This window comes from Osmia lignaria, chromosome 6, assembly GCF_051020975.1.
Source record: "Osmia lignaria lignaria isolate PbOS001 chromosome 6, iyOsmLign1, whole genome shotgun sequence".
Lineage (NCBI taxonomy): Eukaryota > Metazoa > Arthropoda > Insecta > Hymenoptera > Megachilidae > Osmia > Osmia lignaria.
This window is the reverse complement of record NC_135037.1, coordinates 8635819-8659630: the sequence shown is the minus strand read 5'-3', so window position 1 is coordinate 8659630 and position 23812 is coordinate 8635819. Positions and strand designations below refer to the sequence as shown.

The window sequence follows — 23812 nt, the reverse complement described above, 5'->3', positions numbered from 1 at the left end:
AGCTGGGGAAGAAATCTTATCGGTCGTTGGACATAATCGGTTATACACCAAGTACGATCGAGGACGATACGTACGATTAGCTCGCGATGGAAAGTCGACGGTAGCCCCTGTTAGCCGACCGGCCCTCTACGTCGTCTTGGGTCCTTGGAGCGTGAACGGAAATAGCCATCCGTGTGCACCGGAAGCTCCGAGAAAATCCCCCCTCTACCCGTTCTAGAAAAGGGATCGCTAGTAGCAGGTTCTGTGGTAGAGCGTGGCAAGGGTCACCGATGCTGGAGGAAAGAGAGGAGAGAGATGGAGAGAGAGAGAGAGAGAAAAAAGAGAAGAAGAAGAAGAAGAGAAAACGAAGCGGGATATAGGAGGGTGGAAGAGACCGGTGGAGGGAGGAAAAAGGAGGAAGAGGCGTTGGCGAGTGTGAAGCGGTGAAGTGGGGCGGGATGGATGTCGGTGTGGCGAAGGGGTGGAAGAGGACGGCAGATAAAAGGGTAGGAAGAGAAACCGATCGTCGGTAGAGGGATGGGTTCAGTTCGGTGGTGGCAATGGCGGCGAGGAGAATAGTGTGGCCGGACCATAGGAGAGGGGTGGTATTATATTTGCGCAGGGTCGCCCGATAGGGCGCAGTATCGTCGCGACCGCCGTCACGTGCACGTCGATTTTCTCTAGGTTTACGTGTCTAGACCGCGAGTGCTTCTGCACCGTTCAGAACGTTGCTTGCCCTCTTTGTCGGTCGTAGTTCATATTCGGCTTCCTTCTTCCTCTCTTTTATCTTCTCCTTACTACTGCCTTACATCTCTCTATATCTTTATTGTATTCACTCTCGATCTCTCTGTTTGTTTTTTTTTATCTCTCGTTCCCTAAACCTCTGCCTATACGTTCCATGCGTATCTACACTCCTGTTCTTTTTTAATCGTTCGCGCGCGATCGTCCTGCAAACCGTGTTTCGTACTTCATGTTTCGTTAGCCGAGTTCATACGGCTGAACCGTACACAACAACAACAACAACAACAACAAGAACAACAACAGATACCGTGAGTCGAAGCGAGTCATCGAGCAGAAATCGCGAAGTGTTCTGGCCCAAGAGTGAGTAGACAAGTGTTGTTTATGTGATCTCGTCGGTGTACTCGTTGGTTTCTGTTTGCACTACCTTCGAAAAGAAAGGATCTTCGTTTCTAACTTTCTTCCTTCATTCGATACTCTCACACCTCTCCCCTTTGTTCGAAATTGCACCAGTCCCCCACAGACCTTCAAATGACTTTACGACATTCACGCAACGCGACCCCATCGCTCGCGCTAACCTCACGGATACGCCGAGGCTGGATGTACGGTACTCGATTAATTGCCGGTAATTGCGGCGGGGTTGTCGAGTTTTCGGAGGATCCTATTTCGAGCAGATGGGGTAACCGAATCGACGGAATGAATACGCTTGTTTTCCCAGCGACGCCGTGATAATAGAGGGTGAATCGCCGTTCAAGCAAATGTTAGGACCTTTACGGAACACGCGATCTTAGCTGACATTTTCGCGTTGCGTGAAAAGTCGTCGCAATAGGGATTGAAATAATTTCGCAACGTGGATCTATCGATGGGACAATGTCAGGTAGGTACGTTGGACATGTTCCTTCCTTATAACAATATCTTTTTTTCCTTTTTTCTTTTAACGAGCATAGATTAAGTTTCTATAGAAATTTTCATTTTATACGAAAATTGATTTTTTTATAGTAAATGTTTACAATTACGGACCCAACGAGAAATCAATTGAAAATAGGTAAATTCTATGTATTTTTGCCTCCCGTATCCAAAACTGTTGACAAAAATTTGGGGGTCGCTTGTATTTACTAAGGTATTGTGGTAAATATCATTATTTTCAAAAGTTAATGACTTTGTGGGGTAGACAATACTTTTAAAGCGCATCACTAACCTACATAGGTTAGGTTTGACCCGTCAACAATAGTCTCCTTGCTCAGTTCTAATTCCTGTTCATAGAATGCACAGCGCGGAGGACGCATCATGAGAAAGTATCCAATAAAACGGGCAATCGTCATGATATCAAGATTAGAATTGGCTAGACACGTACCACTTTTAACACATCGTTTAAATTCACACTTTGGAGTTATTCTTTTCAAGGAGTCTATTGTTGACTGGTCAAGTTAAAAAATACAATCGACCCCCAAATTTTATCAACAGTTTTGGATTCGAAGTGTAAAAATACATAGAATTTACCTCTTTTCAATTGACTTCTCGTTGGGGCCCTAATTGTAGACATTTACCTTTTATCTTATTAATAAAGATGTTGATTTTGTACGCAACATGAATTTTATAGGAGAATTGTTTGTCTATCGACGTATTACGCTCGTAATGTTTATGCTATGCTCTTCTATCCAGATAAATTATATTCGTATTCCAGATTAAATCGATTTTAGTTGAATAAGCGAATTTAATGAATTCAATTTAACTGTGATTACTCTTTTTATCGTATCACAAGGGATCTAAAGAATTTCCATCCCACGAATCAACTTCGTCGATGTTTATTTCTAGTAAAAAGGGTTTCTCTTGCTATTCACAAAAATTAAAAACCTTCATTTCTCTCGTTTTTCATATTAAATTTTTTATTTATCGTGTATGGTCGAACATAAATACAATAAATATTTTATATGTAAATTTTTATATTTTTAAAGAGTAAAAAACTTTTTGATAGAAAATAGCGATTACCTATATTTCGAATGGAAAATCGTCCAAAAATAAGTCGTGGCGAATATTACGAACGCCTATAGACGGGAAATTCGATTTTTGAGTTACTCTGATACTATTCTTCACAAACTACTAGACTTTGTATCGAACTTCGCGAACGTTGTGACATTGTCCAATTCTCTATTCGATAATATAAACATGAAAGCTGAATAAGCCTGGATATTTGTGTCGTAACATTTGGATCGATGGCTTCATTAATAAGCTATCCCATCGATGTAATGACATCAATACTATTTTCATGAATGTTTTGATCAATTGATTAATTTTCCATCGAGACCAAAAGTACCACTGCCTGTTTTTGAAATGAAATATTCGACTGTCAAGCAGTCAACGGTTGAATATTACTATTATAATTAAAATTCTCAATATTTTCGTGATTGTACCATTCAGCCTTTATCAAAATGGTTATCGTTCCAAATTATTGGGGCGTTATAAATATTCATACATGCTATAAGGCATTTATTATAATCCTCTATTGAAATTGAAGAAATTTCAATATTTTCAATGATTCCTCTCATTCGGAAATTTAATTGAAATGCTTGAATATTAAAGAAGATATAGGGGCGAGTAGCAAGATGTTTCTGACATTTTCGAAGCATTCGTGTATTCTGTACTGCATCGATTTGCATTGTCGAACTTATTTCCGAAAAGTAGGTGTCGACCATTTGACTAGGTCTAAAGAAACAAGAGGAAATAAGAAATACCCTTTGTTTTCGTACACTCTAGCGTTAAATTCTTGCATCTCTTTCGATATCTTTGATCCTGACTTTCAACCCCTGATCGTATGTATGTTCATGTATCCCCCGTATAAGTATGTACATACACATAGATGCACCAGTGGAGTATTTCCATGCGAAGCGTTGGATCGGAAATAAGAAGAAATTTACCCTTTTACCTCCCTTCCTTGAGAGTATTCTTCTCGCGAAAAAGCTTGTTGGTTCTACAACTCATTTTACTTTTTCATTTAAACCGTAAAATGTTACCGTGAAACGCTATAAATATATTAAAAGTGTTTCAACTCGTTCCAACTCTTTAACTTCTTATTATATTAGTATTCGTAGTGTACGATAATATTATAATCTCGATGAGTATGATAGCGAAACCTGATATAACGTTAATACTTAGACGGCGGACCATAGAGAGAAGCCTAATTTTAATTTAATATTGTATTTCATATTGTTTTCATTTTCTAAATTTCACACTGTTCCTTTAAAAATTATTTTTTCAATATACGAAACCCTTTTGTTGAAAAATTATACATTTAACTCTAAGTTAATATCCTTGTATATATTTTGTAAATTTTGGTCACGATTGAATCAGGCTCCGCTGTTCAAGGGTTAAAGGTAATATAATAGATTTTCTATTTTTTTAAGAGATTACGCCTCAACCCTCGAAGGGATAAAAAATTTGAAACATCTTTATAAGTGTGGGTTAGGGTTTGAAGATTTTAGAATTTCGAATTCTTTCACACTTTCGAAGCAAAACAACATAGTGTGCTTTATGTCTCTAAATGTTGTTTCCCTTTGATTTAAAAATATTTCTTTCTTAAAATAATAGCTCAAAAATATATTTTAAATGTACTTCTATTAACATAGAAACCTACTAACAACCATTTCAAGAGTATCTGACTTGTTTTTCGAATTTGCATAACAGCTCATGAAACGGAAATCTTTTAAGCTGTTTTAGCGTAGTTTAACCCGTTCCAGTTTCCTTCATTAAAACAAATCTTCGCGTGTAATATATCCACATAAAATTTTCTTAAGCCAAGTGAAAATACGTGGAGGTGTAATCCTCATTTCCATTTTATTTCACCAAACAGTGAAGAATTTTGTATTTTGTTTTTTAAATTAAATTATTGTACCGAAACATTATTCCGAATAGCTGTTTCATTTTTTAATTTCAAAGAAAATTTATCCAATCTATAGTAGCAACACAGTAGCGTGAATGCTATTCGAGTCGATTGGTATTCAAGACAAAATCAATCCATGGAAACTTTAAACTGGGAAAGCAGAAATTGAGTCGATAGAAAGTACATTTAGGTGTAGTGTTCTGTCGAACACTTTATATTCCTGACGCAACGTTGTTATATTTTCTAATACTTTTTTTATTATAAATTGATCGATTTTTAATGTAACTGAAAATATTGACAAAAATATTATATATATTTTTTTAGATTGATTATTCATGGAAAAAGTTTTTTTATAAAAGTTTAAGAAGAGGTATTTCATTGACTCAATACGTTGACTCTTAGCACGTTAATCAGAAAAAAAAACACGATCTTTATGAATAATTCATTAACAGAACAATTATCGTGTAAAATTTAAAGTAGGTTAAAAATAAATCCAAAAAACTTCACACGATTACACGCTTGCGTCAAAGCAACCATTTTTACCACAACGTAGATTTTGATTTTACAAAACGTGCCGGTATACTTTTTTAATTAAAACTAAAGCTTTCGTCTGACCTTATTTTCATACCATTGTAACCGAGCACGCATGTGAACTAGTTGGTAATTCCGTTAATAACGGTTTCCGAACGAAGAAATTATGGACTGGAGACACGCAATACTTTTACCAAGAAGGGCATTCGAAACAGAGGTTTTAATGAATTAAAAGTTTGCAGGAAGTATTTGCGGTCAATGGTGTTTTAATTTCCCTTCCGCTTCTGCAATATTTTTTCGCCCTGTAGAAAATATCGCGTCGCGCAAACATTATTTATTCGTTTACACTTTAGCGTGACTGTACACGAGAAGGTGGAAATAATTACACGTCAAGATATTAAAAGTAATAATAATAATTGTACACCTAATTTGTAATTAAATCGCTGATAAAAGATTGCAATTTTTTTTTATACACACATAAACGTTGCTTTTCATGTGAAAAATTGATTGAAATACCATTTAAAAAGTTTTCCATGCATGCTTCAAATTTTTTGAAACAATCTAGTAGTTTTTGTGTTCAACCTCTGCTGTATCCAATTACCTTTTTCCTCGATATTGATTAGGACAAACATGTATTTCACAATAAAAAAAAAAACGATGGGGGTGGAGGAGAGGAATTAATAACCATGCAGGATGGAACTTTTCTTTTATATAAATGTAATGGTATATTAGAAGATACATCACAGTGGGATAAAATCACATTTAATGGGATTATGGGTGAAAATGGAGTGAGTAACGTGTTGAAATTAAATGAACACGCGTTTATTGGAATGCGATTATAAATTTTTGTACGCTTCATCATAAAATACCAGCTTTAACGAAATCCGATATACCATGGTCCTAGCGAAAGTAACGAGCTATGTAAAGCACATCTCTTTCATCCTTTATCGATGCACATTTACTCGTTTTTTATTTCATTTTTCAGTTACCGCTACGTTCTGTTGAAGAACAATAAAAATGCACCAATTACAAATCAGAATATTTAGTCGGACAGGAATTGGTTCGCGGTTAAAGCAATTATTTCACGTGGCTATTGTGCTTTTTATCGGTTATTAAAACCATTATGTCGATCGTAAATTGATTCGATAAATAAATATCGCGGGTTGTTATACATTTTTTGCGTTTGCTGAAAATCCCTTTTGTGCCTTGCCCGAAAAAATCGCAGGGAAATGTCTAAAGGGAATTTGATTGATTAACGATCGTTGAAGTACAAACATTTCCGAGAGTTTTCAGCTTTTCAACAAGGGATCACACGTGTACGCCATACAGATGGCAGGGATGTGTGCGCGTGAATCCACCCTCCTCATTTTCCGGTGCTAGACATTTTGCTGACCGCCTTTTCCATGGCATTACACCGGACATCTAATGTCGGGATAACTCAATCGAAAACGAAAATGAGTTAGCACTGTTAATACGGTTTCTTCGGACGATCGAAGGACAGATTTATCCTTGATACCCTATCAGATATCTTGCAGTGAAAAATACACATGCTGTTCATCCTCTTCTTTTACGAATCATAAATTTTTAAACATCATCGGGGTGTTTTTGTTAGCGTACCGGGAGTAAAGAGTATTACAACGCAGCGCTATTATAATTTTATGAAGTTCTTTATTTTCATGAAGCTGCACAGGGGTTGCAAAGCAGCAAGGGAGGGAATCAGAGATGAATAAACTAGCTTCCTCCGTATTATACTATTTTACATTTCTGTGAGGTAAAAATGTGTTGAAATGATCCTGGAAAATTCGTGATGAAATTTTCTCTCTGAAAATTTGCTCATTTTCTATTAGGAATATCCTGTGTTTATGAAGTTGAGTTTTGGGTTGACGTGTTCCCACCCGGCGCCAGTCTGCTAATGCCCTAACTTTCGAATTTGTCTTTCGCGATATAACCACCTTAATGGCAGGCATTTCGTTGAGAAGCAACAAGTAGTTGCAATATTTATCGATACTATCGTATTACGAAAGCAATAACGACCCATTGTTATACCTAATTTGGAGGATATTGTATTTTTTATATCGTGTCGCTAAAATTTGTTTTTTGGAAATAGATTATTTTCTATGAAATTAACAGATTCCAATATTCATTGAAAGTTAAAAATGTTCACATCCCGCATTAAATAAAACAAAATTTGTACATGTATTATACGATATGCGACGAAGTTTTGTTAAATTTTAAATGCATCAAATTAACTGCAAGGTGAAACACTTAACAACAGGTTTTAGTTGATTTAACTTTTCTATTAGATGTTGTTAACTTTTCTTCCTGCAATTAATTTAAAGCCCCAGTAAAGTTACTACCTTGACCGGTTTGTACAGGAGAAGCGAAGTTTACCGACTGAAGTAACCATTTTGTTGAACGACTTTGACTTTGATCGGTTTTAACGTTCGCGGAAATAAAGGGTGCGCGGGATGGTAGAATTTTCTGAATGAAAACAAAGCTCTTTAAGGAGTTCAAAGGGCGAAGAATCGGCCGTTTAAAATAATTGCGAGCCTCGAATGCAATAATTTTCACTTTCGGCGATTTATTAAAATGAAATTGCGCTTACTTGAAAGTTGGAAAATGTGGATTACAGGTAACGAATGAAAGGGGGACGACGAAGTTGGCCGATTTAATTTTTTAAATATTCATGGTGCACCGTGTCCCTATGGCGAACGCGACAAAGCCTGCCACCGACTCGGAACACCATAAATATTCTATGGTGCGTCGTCCTAACTTGAAACGAGAGACGAATACGGGATATCTCAGGTGGCAGCTTCTCACCTACCATACACGCTGCAACCTAACGAAATATTAAGTTATGCAATTATCCATGTAAATTGAACTTTACTTTTCTCTTTAGCGAACTAGACTAGCCACGAGATTATTTCACCAAACAGATTCTAGTTCGATCGAACGGATTAGCTAAACGATAAACGCGATTACTTTGTAACGGCAGGGCATATCTCTGGTATACAATTTTAAAATTAATATTCCTTTGAATGTGATATGATACCGGTCCTCGGGGAAATCAAAATTATTGGAACCACCGGAAAGTTCTATCATCTTGTATGCTTGAAATCTAAATTGCTATAAAAGAAACATTTATTTTAAATAGCTCGGTAAAATAATGTTTAAATGAAACACTCTTTTGTAAAATATGATGAATTTTATTAAATGAAAAATTGATTTATAATCCCTTTGGTTTTATTGTCTCTTAACTCTCGAACAGCATACGAAATTAGATTTAAATTGGGCCTCTCCATGATCCGCCGTTAAAGAGTTAAAAGAGGAACCTCATATTATAGATTCATATCGAAATTTGTAGATTTTTTCAAAATTATATTTCTTAATTATAATTCTTAAAATTACCTATATTATATTCAAAATAATCGCATTATTTTCTTGCTGAAACTTACAAAGAACGGAATGGCTTAAATGGATCTTGCGACTGACACGCTTGCGCCATCGTTACTTATAACAGATTAATTAGCCGTACACGGAACTGCTACGTTACACAACATAAGTCCTTTAGAATGCAGGTAACGTGGTACGTAATTGTTTGCGACTTGCGAGCATTACACCTAAGGCTGGAAAACTCCAACGATCATGAAAGGGATAGGACTTTCCCGTTGACCCAATTGTACGTCAACTCGGTGTGTCATAAATATTTCACTTTGCCCGGTTGTATGTTGAAGTAACCGGAAAATGCAACGATATTACTCGGAGGAACGAAGATGGAGGGATAGATGAAAGGAAACAAAGATTATCAATGATTCAACGGGACTATGAATCTTCAGGAAGGATTTCGAACGGTCGAGTCGGCGTTCTATAAATACAGGGTCGGTGAAAAGTCACGAAAGGACATTTTATTCAACAATTACTTTTATCGAATTTTTTGATACGATAAAGTTAACGATATGAGAATAATTTGAAAATTAGTCTCGAAAGGGTAGTTTAAAACGTAACAATTTAAATGAAAATATGATTTATTATGTTAAAAGAAACTGTGCTGGATATTGAAATGAAAAATTTCGAGCATAACTCTCTGCCTTTTATCTATTATTCCCTTTTAGCAAAAATGTAAGAAATGCATCTTGCATTATGCACAGCTTCCAGAAAGCTGTACGCAAAAGGGAAGATATAATTCGATTGAACTTGGATACCCTATTGGAATCTTGAGACGGATCAAAATAGAAATCTAAAGAGAGACCAATACGTTGTTGTTTTATTCTTGCATCGAACGTTCCTTGCAGTGCACTTGTTATCGATTTCGGATACGTGACTCCTTCGTCCTAAATGGAAAAGCTCGTAACCAGAGAATTCTGAGACTCGTCTAGTTCCCGAAGGTGACGATATCTTTAATCTTATTATCCCTTTGCTCTCATATACTATTGACCCCTCTAACTTTAGATTATACCAAAAAGAAAAACTGGTAAAGATTGCAACCCCTTTTCCTTATGTACGAGACAGTCTCCATAGAGCAATCAAAATAATATTTTTAAAGTTCAAAGGAAAGAATTCAAACTTTTATTATTGTTTCGTGTATTTAATCTCTTTCGTAAATAGGTTTCAAAGGAAACAAAACTTGATTTTTTTATCATAGAAAAGGGGTAGGATCCCGGAAGATTCAGCTGCCACGAAACCAGGTTACTTTGTTTGGGTATAAACCTTCGTAACTTTCCGAATTTTTAACTTCTTGCAAAACTTTCTTTGGCTTCGTGTTTTACAGGGATCATAGTTTAATAATATCTAAGAAAGAAATTGATTTTTTCATCTGGAACGTGGGAATACTTCTTTGACACGTCCGCCATACTGCTGGTGTTGAACATTTCATTAGTAAGCATTCTATTATCGGTATCATTAGATCTTGGCAAATTTTTATATTGAAATTTGTTTTCAACTCAATGTTGAATAATTCGCTCTGCGAATATTTAATTAAAATAATTAGCTTGAAAGATATCCAGATAAGAAACTATCAGTATTACATTTCAGTAATCTATTATATCATTACGCAACACTTAATGAACCTAAACGATGTAGCAAATAATTAATAATATTGGATTTCTATCAGACGTGCAGACAATGTTTATTTCCAAACGGCTGCTGAGAGAGTTTGCACAGCAAGATGGAGAAGCGTCGATATTTACCATCTCGGCTAAGCAGTCAGTTTCCATGGTTGACATTCGACCAACGGTGGATCGAATCGATATTTGATGTCCTTTGGGGAAACTAATCTTCTTCGCGGATTTGCTACGAGGAACATATGCTACTCGATCGAACGTAATACATTTCTTATGTTGTCATTGGTGCATTAATAACGACTTCATAAGCCAGAGAAATGTACATTTCAAATAAATATTTGAAATACATTTTAATATAGATTCATTCTGATTCGTTACAATTTCATTGTTTAATTTTTTTATGTAATGAATTTTTTATTCGATCACGAGATTGGGTTTGAAGGGTTATTGCAGAGCAGTGATTCTCAATTTTTTCCATAAACGTGGTTCAAATCCGTAGGAAATATGGAAAGAACTGACCGACAGATTCGATTCACCAGCTGTGCTACCTTTAATAAAAAAACTATCGGAAAAACTTGTAAACTGGGAAATGGGTAGTGCACGATTTGAATAAAAAGTATCGTATTGATCGAGTAACCATTACCAGTTCTTCGTCGACCGAAAGAAATTTGAGCAATTTGCCAGAATTTTTATTGTGGGTACCGTAATGTTTTTCGTAAGCAACAACGAATGGATATCGAAGGCACAACATCACCCATTGGGAAACAATAGTTGCATTCACAAAAGGTTGCGTTATGTACGTGGTAACACAGGAAAGGGATCATCTATTGAACATTGTTTCCACCCAATCGAACCATCCCGCCAAATCTTTATTCAAGCCAACTGGGCCGGTTAAGCCTCGCTTTGAAAACTAAATGGCCCGATCTGGAATCTTACAATATGACAATATTCGATTCCGTGTTATAAAGAATCATCCCTGAAAATCTGACAATTTTTATGGGGTCTTAAAAAGTGGCAAAATTGTTAGAAGAATAAAAATTCATTTGCATGTTTGTAGATGAATACTCCTGGGAAAAATATAACCGACACGTAAGCTTTAATAAAAGCAGGCAAAGTACGGATTTTGACACTGATTTCCTATGAATCCGCTCATCGTAGATAGCGTGCACGCACAAAGTAGAAAAGAGCGCCCGACGCTGCCCGCGGGTACAGTTACGGCCTCCTCTCGTGGGCACAGTCTTAAGTTAGTCATCCAAGAGTCCGGCGGCCACTTCCCACTCCTGAGTTTCTTGAGGTCGCATCGAACTTAAACCTACTCTACTGGCAGCTTTGCGTGAGTGGTAGAGGGGCGTTATAAAGACGGACGGTGCGGTCGGGATGAAAGAACACAGGGCAGAATGCGACAAACGTAAAGCATACAAAAGTTCGGCTCTGTGACCTCGAGGAACTGAGGAGTGGGAAGTAGTCTTCTGCCTCTGAAGTCTATCTATGTTCTCCTTTGAAGTCTAAGATGCCTGCTGGTTTTACTACTTGTTGTCCATGCCTGGTGTATGCTCTTGATCCGAGTCTTAGAAACTGGATCACGAATATGTTAGATATGGAAGTGGGCATGACTGGTTTCGGTTTCTAAAAGAGGAGTCGATAGATTTTTGGAGCAAAGAGGTTTCCGCTTTCTTAAGACAGATTCTATCCACGTTTCGAGTCCTATGAGTAATATGTACTGATTATTGGAAAAGCAATGATTTTTGAGGGGATATTTCTTAGGGCATGGTGGTACAAGTTGATTGAGTGAAACTTAGATTTTTGGCTTTTAATACTATTTTTTTTAATACATACAAATTATTGCAATGAAAAGAAATGTTTAAATTCCAAGGTTCAAAATTGTTTTAAATCTTTGTAATAGAGCACTTTTCACCAACACGAAGCAGCAACAAAGTTATAGTAAAAAGTACTTAAAAACGAAATTTTATCTCGGAATGAAAATATAGGTACTACGTACAGCTTAGACATTTATGTAAAAGGTAAACTTTGTTATAAATTTGATCAAAACTTGTTGGACACGGTTGAATAAATATTACGAATGTTGCGAAGTCACGTACGCTCTATTTTCAGGGAAGAATTGAATCACACTTCTTTTTCGAAACACTGTTGATAGTTTGTACAATTGAATTTTTACCAGACGTGTATATACAAATATGTACGTATATATGTATGTGTATGTGCAAATATGTATGTACAGATGTGCATGAACAACGATTGCAGCAGAAGCAGAGCTGACAAGTAGCTACTTGATATGTTAACGAGAGTTTGCCAGTGTGTAGTTGCCGGAAACTAACCGAAGCGTTAACTTGTCCTTACTGTCTCAAACTACTTAAGCTTCCCTTAAAATTCTCGCCTAGTAAATATAACGCACAGTTAACAAATATATATTTAAGTAAAAAAAGAACACAAAATGTTATGGTTTATGATTTTTATCGAGCCTTCGATTACAATTGAGATGGAAACGAAATACTTTTACATTTTAAAATGGTTGCATCGCGAAAGTCAAGTTTAAAAATGCACAAATGCATGGAAATGGTAAATGAAGAAAAGGAACAAAGGAAAATGTCTAAGATTGAAGGATGGAAGCGAAAGAGGGCTGATTGTCAAATACGCAAAATAACGCTAACCAACCTTTACACGAAATCCTGGACGAAAACATAGATTTTTAAATGAATAGGGGGTGCTCAGAAAAGAAAAATCTGGGAAAGTGAAACTGGAAAAGAGCCATCCAACTATGTGTGCTGGCAAAGTTGTGGTGACAAGAGAACTGTCGTACTTTGATTTTTTTCAACATAACTTGATCAGGGTAGTTCAAACTTATGTTTCAAATACAATTTATATATCCTTCTCTTTTTTATTAGATGTACCAATCAAATGATGTAATTTTATTATCCGTTCGATGTTTTTCCTCCCGTGTTCTTACAGCCGAATGTCTATCAGTATTTTCTTCTCAATTTCTTCAGTTTAGAAAGTTTCCACCGTAATCTTGCTCTCAATAATCAGATGGCGGACCATGGGGAGAGGCCCAATTTTCATTTCTTAAACTTCACATTGTTTCTCAAAAAAATTATACTTCCAATATATGAAATTCTTTCGTTTAAAAACTGTACATTTAACTTTCGGCTAATACCTTTGTATACGTTTTGTAAATTTGGATCACGATTGACCCAGTCTCCGCTGATCAAGGGTTAATACAATATTAACGCTGCTTTTAGAATCTTTTAATTTCTTTCAGTTATTGAATTATATTAAAATGGATGATCCCCGTAAAATTCAATCCGTTAACGATTCGATTGAATAAATCTCTCAATGTCCAAAATCATTTGCTGTTATTCGAACTGATAATTGAACCATTAAGCAGTAATGAACTCTTTCTTTCCTATCCATTATTGTGGTTTCTGTACTTCTCTATTGGTGAGGTCATCGAGAACGTGGTTTCAAAGGGTAGGAAGGGGTGCACCGTACGAAAGAATGAAATCCTACAAACGTGACAGGCGTGTCGACGACAACGGCACTAATACAAGAACGGAGAACGAGGGCCGCTAACTTTCGATACGCCCAGTTATTCTCGTGCACGTACGCGTCCACGGTTATCTGTAATCCTTTTTCCACCTCAATCTACCAGTGTCAAGTAGAAATGTCTGTTAGATGAAAGTCGAATTACTAGCCATTTTCTGGGTGACTGAAACGCTTGTCTTCTGTTATTAAGAAGGGGAGGAAAAGTATCTCCTTTTATAAGCTTTAGGATTAGAAACATTATTTAATTTTGTAGAATATTTTAAATAAAAATAAAAATTAATGAAACGATCTCTAAATTAAAAATATCTCTTTTTATACTTTCATTCAAAATAATATAACATATTTATCAAAATTTGACAGCTGTAAGAAGCAAATAATTTTTGCAAAATTTCAATATTTCTAAATTGCATAAAACATTTTTTAAATAGATTCCTCTCTCTGCCATATTATGACAATGATGTACTTTTTCTCTCACTATTGATAGGAAAATCTTCTTCCTTTATCTCAATTTCCTATCCTTCTTTCATCCATATACCTGTCTCTCCCTTCGATGGGTGCACTCGATATCCATATGTGCGTGTTTGAAACACTTGTCAGGTGCAGAGCTCGAACGCGAACGTGCACGGTATTTCCCATATCGCGAGGTCGTAAAAAATGCTCGGCAAGATGTCTGATTAAATCCGTGAACACTTGGTACGCGAGCCGGTATCACGTCCTTACATCCCTCTCTGAATCCGCACACCACCCGCTCCTCCATTCATTCCTTTAAATTGGATGCCACACAAGAAGCCAATGGAGACCTCCTCGCTTTTCAACTCGATTGGACATAATCGTGAGGAAATTTTTGATACGAAATTGTCGGAAGTACCAGATCTAACTACACACTTGACGAATCTTCATTCGTACGAATTGTTACAGGAGCAACGTGGTCCTTTGTTTTCTCCTTTTTATTCGAGCAATTAAAATTCGAGGACGTTATATTTTAATTTAAATTTTTATAATTACATCGTGCACACATTATTGATTTTGAGTTTTATTTTAACCACCGTGCATACATATAATGGATTTTTACTATGTCGCATTTATAAAGAGAATTTAAACAACTCTTATGATAAGCAGCGCAGAAAATAATGGAACTTAATTAATTAGATCGTACGATCTTCAGATTTCAATCTGTTTGATTTATAGCGACAGTTAAAGTGTTCACTGTAGTGCATAAGATTTATAACCACGACCACGCAATGCTTATCATGGAATATTATTGATCATTTTACAAGGTAGAATTAAAATCTTGATGGATGCGAAAGTAAATGGCGTAGAACGTCTGTGGTATATGTAAAATACATATTTAAAATAACAAATTCATCGTTTGAACCATTCATTTGCCAGATAGACTCCAGAAAATAAAAAGTAGATAAATTGATAAAATATAAAAAGTTAAGTATTAATTATATACCTTGACAATGAAATTAAAAAAAGAAAAGAAATAAAAGAGTGGAATTAAACATTTTGGTTTCTGAATGGCTCATTTATGTTAATATTATCTGTAACAAAATTTCTTTTTTTTCCATTGCACCCGTTCTATTACCCTACATAGAATATTTCGAGAAAATGTAAATTATGAAGATTGCGAATTTTCTGTAACAAAGAAAATCGAGAAACCCTTTACCATTTTGCAATCTAAGGCTTTGTTTTCAAGATATAAGCTATTGAAAATTGGGTGACCGAGTTGCGGGACTCCTGTGTAATCCTCGGGCCAAGGACGAACATCAGGGCAATCTCTTAGAACAACGTGATACATTGTAACCCAAACAAGCAGGTGTGTTGTTTGTGGCGTTTCAGTATTTTCTAAAATGAAATAATAAAAAAAATAAGATACTAATATAATAATAATAAAGTTATACGTACCGCTGATTTCATGAGACACAGCTGTCAAAGCGTTAAGACATGCTGTATACGTGATATCCTGTCGAATAATCATGTTAAATGCATCCCCAGCGTTAGGGAGAATAATCCATGGATTGTCATATCTCTCGAAGTCAGATTCACGATTACATTCGTATACAGGCAACGTTCTCTTAGATGGTATATCATTGTCTGAGATCGCTAAATGTCTTACGTGAATTCTCCTCGTTCTCCTTTCCACAAAGCTAATACTTACATGCCTCGTGGAGAGAACGTGCACGGATTGCATTTTACTCACTTCAAGAGTTATTGTAAGAAGCGTTTCAACTCTACCCATCGAACTTTAAGCCACTTTAGTAGACCTGCTTGTTTTCCTATTGTTGGGAAACTCTTTCTGATCGTTGTTTCTTTCACAACTTCTGCTAATTGTGTTTTAGTGTTTTTAATTTGACGTATCAATTACTTTTCTTTTATTTTGAAGAGAAGTTTATTTGTATTTTTACTATTTCCATTTAGAATCGTATTCTTCAGAAAAGATTTTTATTGCACTTTTCCTGTGCAGGAAATCTGCATATCGAATTCGAATTGCGTTTTCTTTGAACTTGAAAAATGCAAACTGATCACTTCAAAGTATCAAAGGTATCCGCTCCGTTCAAAGAAGAATTGTACTGTAATACCGGGATCCTCTGGGATTTATTTCTTGATATCCGAAAATGATGAACGATAATTCAAGTCGTTTCGTTGAATTATTTGACTTGAATCTTCTTAATTTGTAGAACTGTGATTAGGTAAACATCTGATTTTTTTAACAGCACGAACAAAGAAAAACGGTACTTGATATCAGGCTCAAATCGTCCTCTGGGATTTATTTCTTGACATCTGAAAATGATGAACGATAATTCAAGTCGTTTCGTTGAATTATTTGATTTGAATCTTCTTAATTTTTAGAACTGTAATTAGGTAAACCTCTGATTTTTTCTAATAGCACGAACAAGTTTATGCGTTTATGTGGTAGCGAAATTTCATTACGGCTGGAAAGTCGCTATAAATGTAAATGCCTTTCAATTTAACTGTCAGCAGAAGCTACAAACTTCGAATCCCCTCGTAAGTTTACGAGGTCGCTTCTCTCGATCATTTGCAGAATTTTCATCGCGATAAAAATAAATTTATGTACACAGGAGAGTCTAATTACATTTTAAAAGCGCGTATACCGACACAGAAGTTTGTCACGGACAAAATTGTTGACCGTTCTTAATTTCTCGAAGTTGCGTTTAAAATTTTTCCTTGAATGCAGTGTCGAATTTAGGGGTGGTAAGGGGGCTACAACCCCGGGCCCCTTTTTCCAGGGCATCCCTTCTAATAAGCCTTCCATTTACCATGGCAAAAAATACCGAATAAAATTTTATTTTATTATTGTCCTTTTTCTTTATAATTAAATGTTATTTAATTTCAATTAAAATAAACGTCAATTTTTGGGCCAAGTTTATCAACAAGGGGGTTTAATAGCCCCAGGCCCCATAAATTTTAATCCAATCGTGTTTAAATGTAAACAATATGTAAGCAATTGATCGAATGGAAATAAAATCCATGTACCATCTTACGTGTACCATAGAAACTTTTCTTTAACGTAGCCTCGTTTTTCCACGCTAACAAGTCAACACACTTGTATAAAAGCTTGCGTAAGCGCATACATTGTGCCGTTAAGTTTTAATGAACTCTTATCCTTACCTGGTTACCAACAATGACTATTAAAGTCGCGAACTGTTATGAAACTATCGATAAGCATATTTGTTACGTAAAGGAAGTATATCGTACACTGGGTACTGTTTGTAGCTTTCAGGACACTTTCAATTTTTATTGCAAGTATGGGGTTTTTTCTACATCGGGCGCCTGAGGGGATTTACAACTCTGGGCCCCAATCTAAACCTTCCATTTAATATGTGAAAAAATATTGAATGAAATTCTTTTTATTGCTGCCCTTTTTCTATACTTTGAAATATTAATTATATTTCAATTTTTGAATCTCAGCAATTTTTAATTTGGTCCTGCCTACATCAGATCATTCTTATATTTTTATTTTCCTATATTATCATAAATTTTCAATAACTTTTTTTACACTGATAATGAGCATAACGGATAGTCTACCCTTCCAAGAAAACATAATGAAATGCAGTAACTTGTGGAAGGAATATGTTCATGAAAAGGTACGGACAAAAGTATAGAAAATTCAGGCTCACAAATCGGTAGTAGCCAATAGTAATAACAGATCGAGCCAATCGTAGATTGCACTCGACCCAAGCAATAAGGTCATTCCGCTTCGTTTCGTACCGGTTGCTCTCCCGTTCGCTTCGATATTAACTGCTGAACCCATTTCTGTTTTTCTCTCCTCGAACAATGCCACCCCCTCGTACCGAATCAGCTTCTCCTTTTTTTTTTTCCTTCTTTTTCTCTTTCGGTTTTTCCCGTCGAATGTGTCTGCGTTCCTCCGCCCGTCTTCGCTTTCCTCTTTGACGTACCGGCTATTCAAATTCACCTTGCCAGGGGGTGGCACGTTTTATTCGTTTCCACTCCGTCTGGGGCAACGGTACCGAAGCTAATTTAAGAAATCAATTGAAGTCGTCCTTGGCTAATAGCGGTGAACAATGTGTCTCGACGAATCGAACTGTTTCGCACCTTTTTTTCCTTCCTCTGAAAAATAAAAAAATAAAAAACACGTACCTGTGCTTGATGATTGGAATTTTATTTCCAGCCGTCTCGGTTGAACAACCCTCCTCCTCGCTCGAACGACAAAGGTTCCGACGATAGAAAAAGGTTGATATTAGAGTAGAAATATTTTTTATATTTGCAACACTGTTACGAGTTCATTCGCGGAAAATATTTTATTTTATTAAAAAGAAATCATGCGATATTAAAAAATATTGCTTCGAAGTTTTCTTTTTCTTTTTCTAATTTTTCAATCGTTTTCGCATAACGATTATAATCAAGTAACTATCGGTCGTTGCTCGTGTAGAACGATGAAAATTAAACGACCAAATCAACATAGAGTAGGAAATTCAATTATCGATCTTGCTTCGGAGGTAGAGCTTTACCATTCGTATAGTTTTTCGCTTTCGTGAATTTAAAATATTCCCGAACCGCTCCAATTTCTCCGGTAACACGAATTTTATGTTTGCCTTTCCTCGTTTCCGAATAAGAAACAGAAAGTTGCTTTAAATTAAATTCCGAGCTTCACGTTCATCAATAAAGATAACGAAACAGGAATAGGAACCTTTAACGGGCTTCACAGACGAAATAAAAAGGGTAAAGGTGTATAATTTAAATCGAATCTAAATTTGTAAGAAGTTCTAGTTCCCTTTTATCAGTTGGATTTAAATTAGTAAATTATTAAACAGGTAGATTCGCTTACTAGTTACGAATAGTTACTAGTTACGAACGCGTTTCGTACGGTTTATCGTTTACCTGCACTACTTAAATTCCAAATGCGTGTACAGAGTATTATCGTCAACGGTGGCAAGTGCTTTTCTCGTAAATTGTATATAAGAGAGAAATGAAAGAAGAAAAAGTGATACTGTTCTTTATAGCCGCCATAATAAAGAATGTAAATCTTTTATATTTGTAATATTTTTTGATAGACGAAGGTAAAAAGAAAGAAATTGTAGTTCCATTGGAAAAGTTGAAAGCCACGTTTTCTTTTCTTTTCTGGAAAAATATTACAAATAAAATATAAATAAAAGAATTTGTAAGAACTTTTGTTTCGCTCCTCTTTTACTTTTCTTCTCTGCCACTTTTTATTCGTCTTGTTTACCGCCGAGAGTTTTCATGGCTGCTAGTTTCAACACAACACCCGAGCCAGACAATTAGCTAAAATTTACGAGCCTCAACGGCTTCGACTTCTTGAGAAGACCGGGTATATTTATCGTTCAAATTGCCACGAACATGTCGTTTCTTACTTCATTTTTTCTATCGCGTATAAATCTTTCCCTGGTAATACGTTAAATCTGCTCCCTCGCGCGAAGGAAAAAGGTGAAAATGTTACTTTCTACAGCATTTTTAAGCTGTTGGAAGAATTACTAATTTCCCTCGTATGTTTTCCTACAAAATATCCAATGTTAATAAACAATATTTACCTGATACAAAAATATTAATTATAAATTTTCGCCTCATAATTTTCCGTTTGTATGTTACAGGTGGAACCATTTAAACAGTAGAGAATTCATTAACGTGAGTAAAGATATTTTTATATTAATTAATTGATTTCGATTTTGGTATTCAAAATGATTAATTTCATTAACTGGTCGGTTCAGAAAGCATATCATAATGTAAAATCAACTTGTTAGGCGAACTGTTATGGCTAAGGATTAATGGCTTATGCATAAATTAATTAACTTAATACCCACCTTGTAATAATAAATACCATATTATGGTATGTTATGGTTTGTTGAAAATGATTTTCAAGATTCTGTTTGGCACAGCTTGAATTCTGCTGAGGTTTTACAGCGACCTATATTTAAACAGCTCACATGCGAATGGGGTGTACAAAAGATTTCTACTGTAGAGATTTTTATTTTTGAAGCAGTGAACTAGGTCTTACCGATGAAGGGATATAATATACCCATGATCGCATGGCTTTTATGGGTACAATTCAAAATGGCTGATTTCCAATTTACCTTTTTGCCAATCCAAGAGACCAGATATAAAACATCCTTGTTCCGAGTTACATGGTCCTTTCATAGAAAAAACGAAAGCCAGTTGATAGCCAAGCAGAATCGAGAAATATGATCAGTATGACCTGGAATATCGTTGACCGAAAGCTTGGACTCAAGTATTACAGGGTGGCGAAGGGTATGATATACAGGGTGTTCCAGAACTACGGTTGGTCCGTTGAAGGGGTGGTAGCTGGGGTGATTCTGAACAACATTCTACTTTGGCTAGTTTTTGAATTATTATGTTATTCATGCTATTAAATCCAAGAAGTTAAATTCTAAAAACTTTGATTAGAATTTAATTATTTTCATACGGTAAGCAAATTGCCAGTGCAATGTAGTTTGCAAACAAAATAATTTATAAATTTTGTGAAATTAGTTTCTATGGAACATCGATAGTGGTATTATGTACAAAGTTTGCAGTTTCCTCTTGCAAAGCTACGGGTATGTATAATATTCTTGTTGAAATAGTATTCAAAACAATGTAATCATATTAGCTCGGTTACTCCGGAATTCATACGTAAGTTACAGCTGTCGATAATTGCGCGGCCAATTAACGAAAATTTCCGTCATAATGCAACTGCAGAGAACGAGAACCGGGAATTTCATAACGTACATTATAAGAGGAAATTATGCGTGTAAGCCGACCGAGCTCTGTTGACCCAACATTTGTCCGAAAGCCGCACAACGATCGATTTTCGAATTTGTGGTATTTAGTTAAGTTAGGTAGAGTAGTTGCATCAAAATTCGTTCGACATTCTACATCGATACGAACTCCGGTATCGTCGCTTCGCGATATTGGAAAGTCCAGAAATTTTGAGAACCACAGCCGGAAATTATGAATACCACTCCACGGTGTTTGATATTTCCGGAGTGACTGGTTAAACCTACTACTCCTTAATCAACTTCCTAGAATCGAATATCCTTTATTCCAACCTATCACATAACTATATATTACTCTTTTAATATTTTATGATTCTGACAAAAGTGAAAGATAAATTTTTGTTTTTTACACAAACCTTGAAAAATTTCAAAATTATTAATTTAATACCTGTCACTCCCACGAATCTTTTCTACTTTATATTTAAATCTTTCCAGTTATAATTCCATAAATATTTTATCACAAGTTTATCTGTCAGTGTATTAAATTTTATAGCATTTTATTCAAAAAAGAAAGCTTCAGAAACTTTTGAAATAATTTAATATATCGTATCTGCTTTTCAAAAGGTATAACAAAAATTGTTAGCTGAACGAGCTAAGTGTATTTTAAATGAAACTTTCCCATCAGAAAGTTGTCTTGCTGAAAGAATATTTTTCAACTCGGAGGTTGACATTTTCTGATAATTGTACTTGTTATCTCGTTAAACTTCCGATACGGTAGGTGCCATTAACGATGACGTTTCGTCTAATAAGTTCTGAGCTTTATTGCGCAACGAACGGAGCAGGATGTTGTTCATTTAAACATCGTACATACGGGGCATTTAATTTCAAAACGCCTCGCTGCAAATGCGAAACAGCGTACAGCCGAGTTTCGATTAAAAGCCACGAAATGAACAATTTACAAAGCCACTTTTCGCTTCAATTTTCCATTGGTACGTCACGAAAGGTGTTCTATTTATACCTCTCAGCTGCTATTACATACTCGCCACTTGGATATTCGTCGGTTCGTTTCGATATTGCATTGTCCACGAAAGTTTCATGAATTTTTAGATACAATTTGCCTCGCTGTGCTTCTGATCTCCATAGTGAATCTCATTTCCACCAGCTAAAACGTTACAAATACCCCGAGTTTTAGCTGTCAAAACCGCAAACAGAGAACTTCTACATACATCGTAAAAGTCGCCTGAAGTGATCAACTTTTATTCAAATTGATGAATTGGTTGAAATTAATTAACAGTATTTTTCTGAAATTATAATAACTGCGAATATTAGATGCAAATAATTCCACTTATCTGATCTACCGCATGGTTTGCCTTTCAATAAAAAATCTCTTGCATGAGATTTTTTCGACCACTTCCATACCATTCTCTCATTTACTCAAACCATTAGAAACACTGTTTACTTTCCTCGGCAGTACCGTTAGCCAATTTAAAGTCATACAAGAATGGGGTATTGATTTAAGCCTGAACACCATTGAAAAATGAAAAGAAAAAAAAGTTTCCAAACAAAAATCTTTCATAGCTGAGGTATTCTTGCTGGTTTTGAAAATTAATTAAAATTTCATTTTTATCATAAAGTCAGGCAACTTTTACAAGCCAGGAGATTTTATTATCTTTTTACACAGTTTCTTTTAGTACCTGTCAAATTAGTGAAAATAAAGCTGCCTGGTTTTTGTATTCAACTCTTCAATTTTTAGTATATTTATAAAAAATTAAACAACGAGGAATCAGTTGAAAAGAGGTAAATTCTATATATTTTCGCCCCCCGAATCCAAAACTATTGATAAAATTTGGGGGTCGCTTGTATTTACTTAGATATTGTGGTAAATATTGATATAAAATCATTATTTTCAAAAGTTAATGACTTTGTGGGGTAGACAATACTTTTAAAGCGCGTCACTAACCTACATACGTTAGGTTATCAGAAAAAATATAACTTACCTCACGGCAAAAACTTGACCAGTCAACAATAGTCTCCTTGCTTAGTTTCAATTCCTGTTCATAAAATGCACAGCGCGGAGGATGCATCATAAAAAAATATCCAATAAAACGGGCAATCGTCGTGATATCACGATTAAAATTGGCTAGCCATGTACCACTTTTAACGCTTCGTTTAAATTCACACTTTGAAGTTATTCTTTTCAAGGAGACTATTGTTGACTGGTCAAGTTTTTGCCGTGAGGTAAGTTATATTTTTTCTGATAACCAGGGGCAAAAATATATAGAATTTACCTCTTTTCAATTGATTTCTCGTTGGGGCTCTAATTGTAGACATTTATCAAAAGTAGAGTGCTCCTAACTTTTGAATGACAGTGTACCACAGATAATGCAGGAAATTTTGCAAACAAAAATAATTTGTGTTATAAATAAATTGATGAGTCTTAACTGAAATTTTACCCATAAAAATATTGAGCATAAAAAACTACCATGTGTTTTATCACGGTAAATGGCATCGCGTAATGTTATATATCAAAATGTAATGTTAGGAGAAAAAGAAATTTCGTATCGTATATTTTATTGGAGTTCGTACAGTTGAACAGTCATATCTGTAATTTCCTTCGTATACGACGTGTAATTTACGCAGAAGTGACACGCGATTCATGATGATTTATACGGTGAAAGAGAAAGAATAGAAAAGTGGTGTCACCTTTTTCCGTTTTCCGGCAGCTGTTCTCCAGCCCGTCTGTCTTCGCTTATATTTCTCAAACGTTCCAATAAGTTTCACTTCTCGGGAAATTTCATAGGAAGGAGCGATTTTTCTTCGTCCTACGAGCAGCCAATTGAGAAAAGAAGGATCAC

General features: G+C 35.5%; 1 long non-coding RNA gene across 1 annotated transcript in view; it reads left to right on the top strand.

The window, feature by feature from the left end:
* The first annotated feature begins 526 nt into the window (after positions 1-526).
* Positions 527-23812, top strand: part of LOC117607656 (uncharacterized) — a 45331-nt gene continuing 22045 nt past the window's right edge. The window contains exons 1-2 of the long non-coding RNA XR_013062280.1: positions 527-1080; positions 19839-19872. This is a non-coding gene — a long non-coding RNA (uncharacterized LOC117607656). The remainder of the gene's footprint in view (positions 1081-19838; positions 19873-23812) is intronic.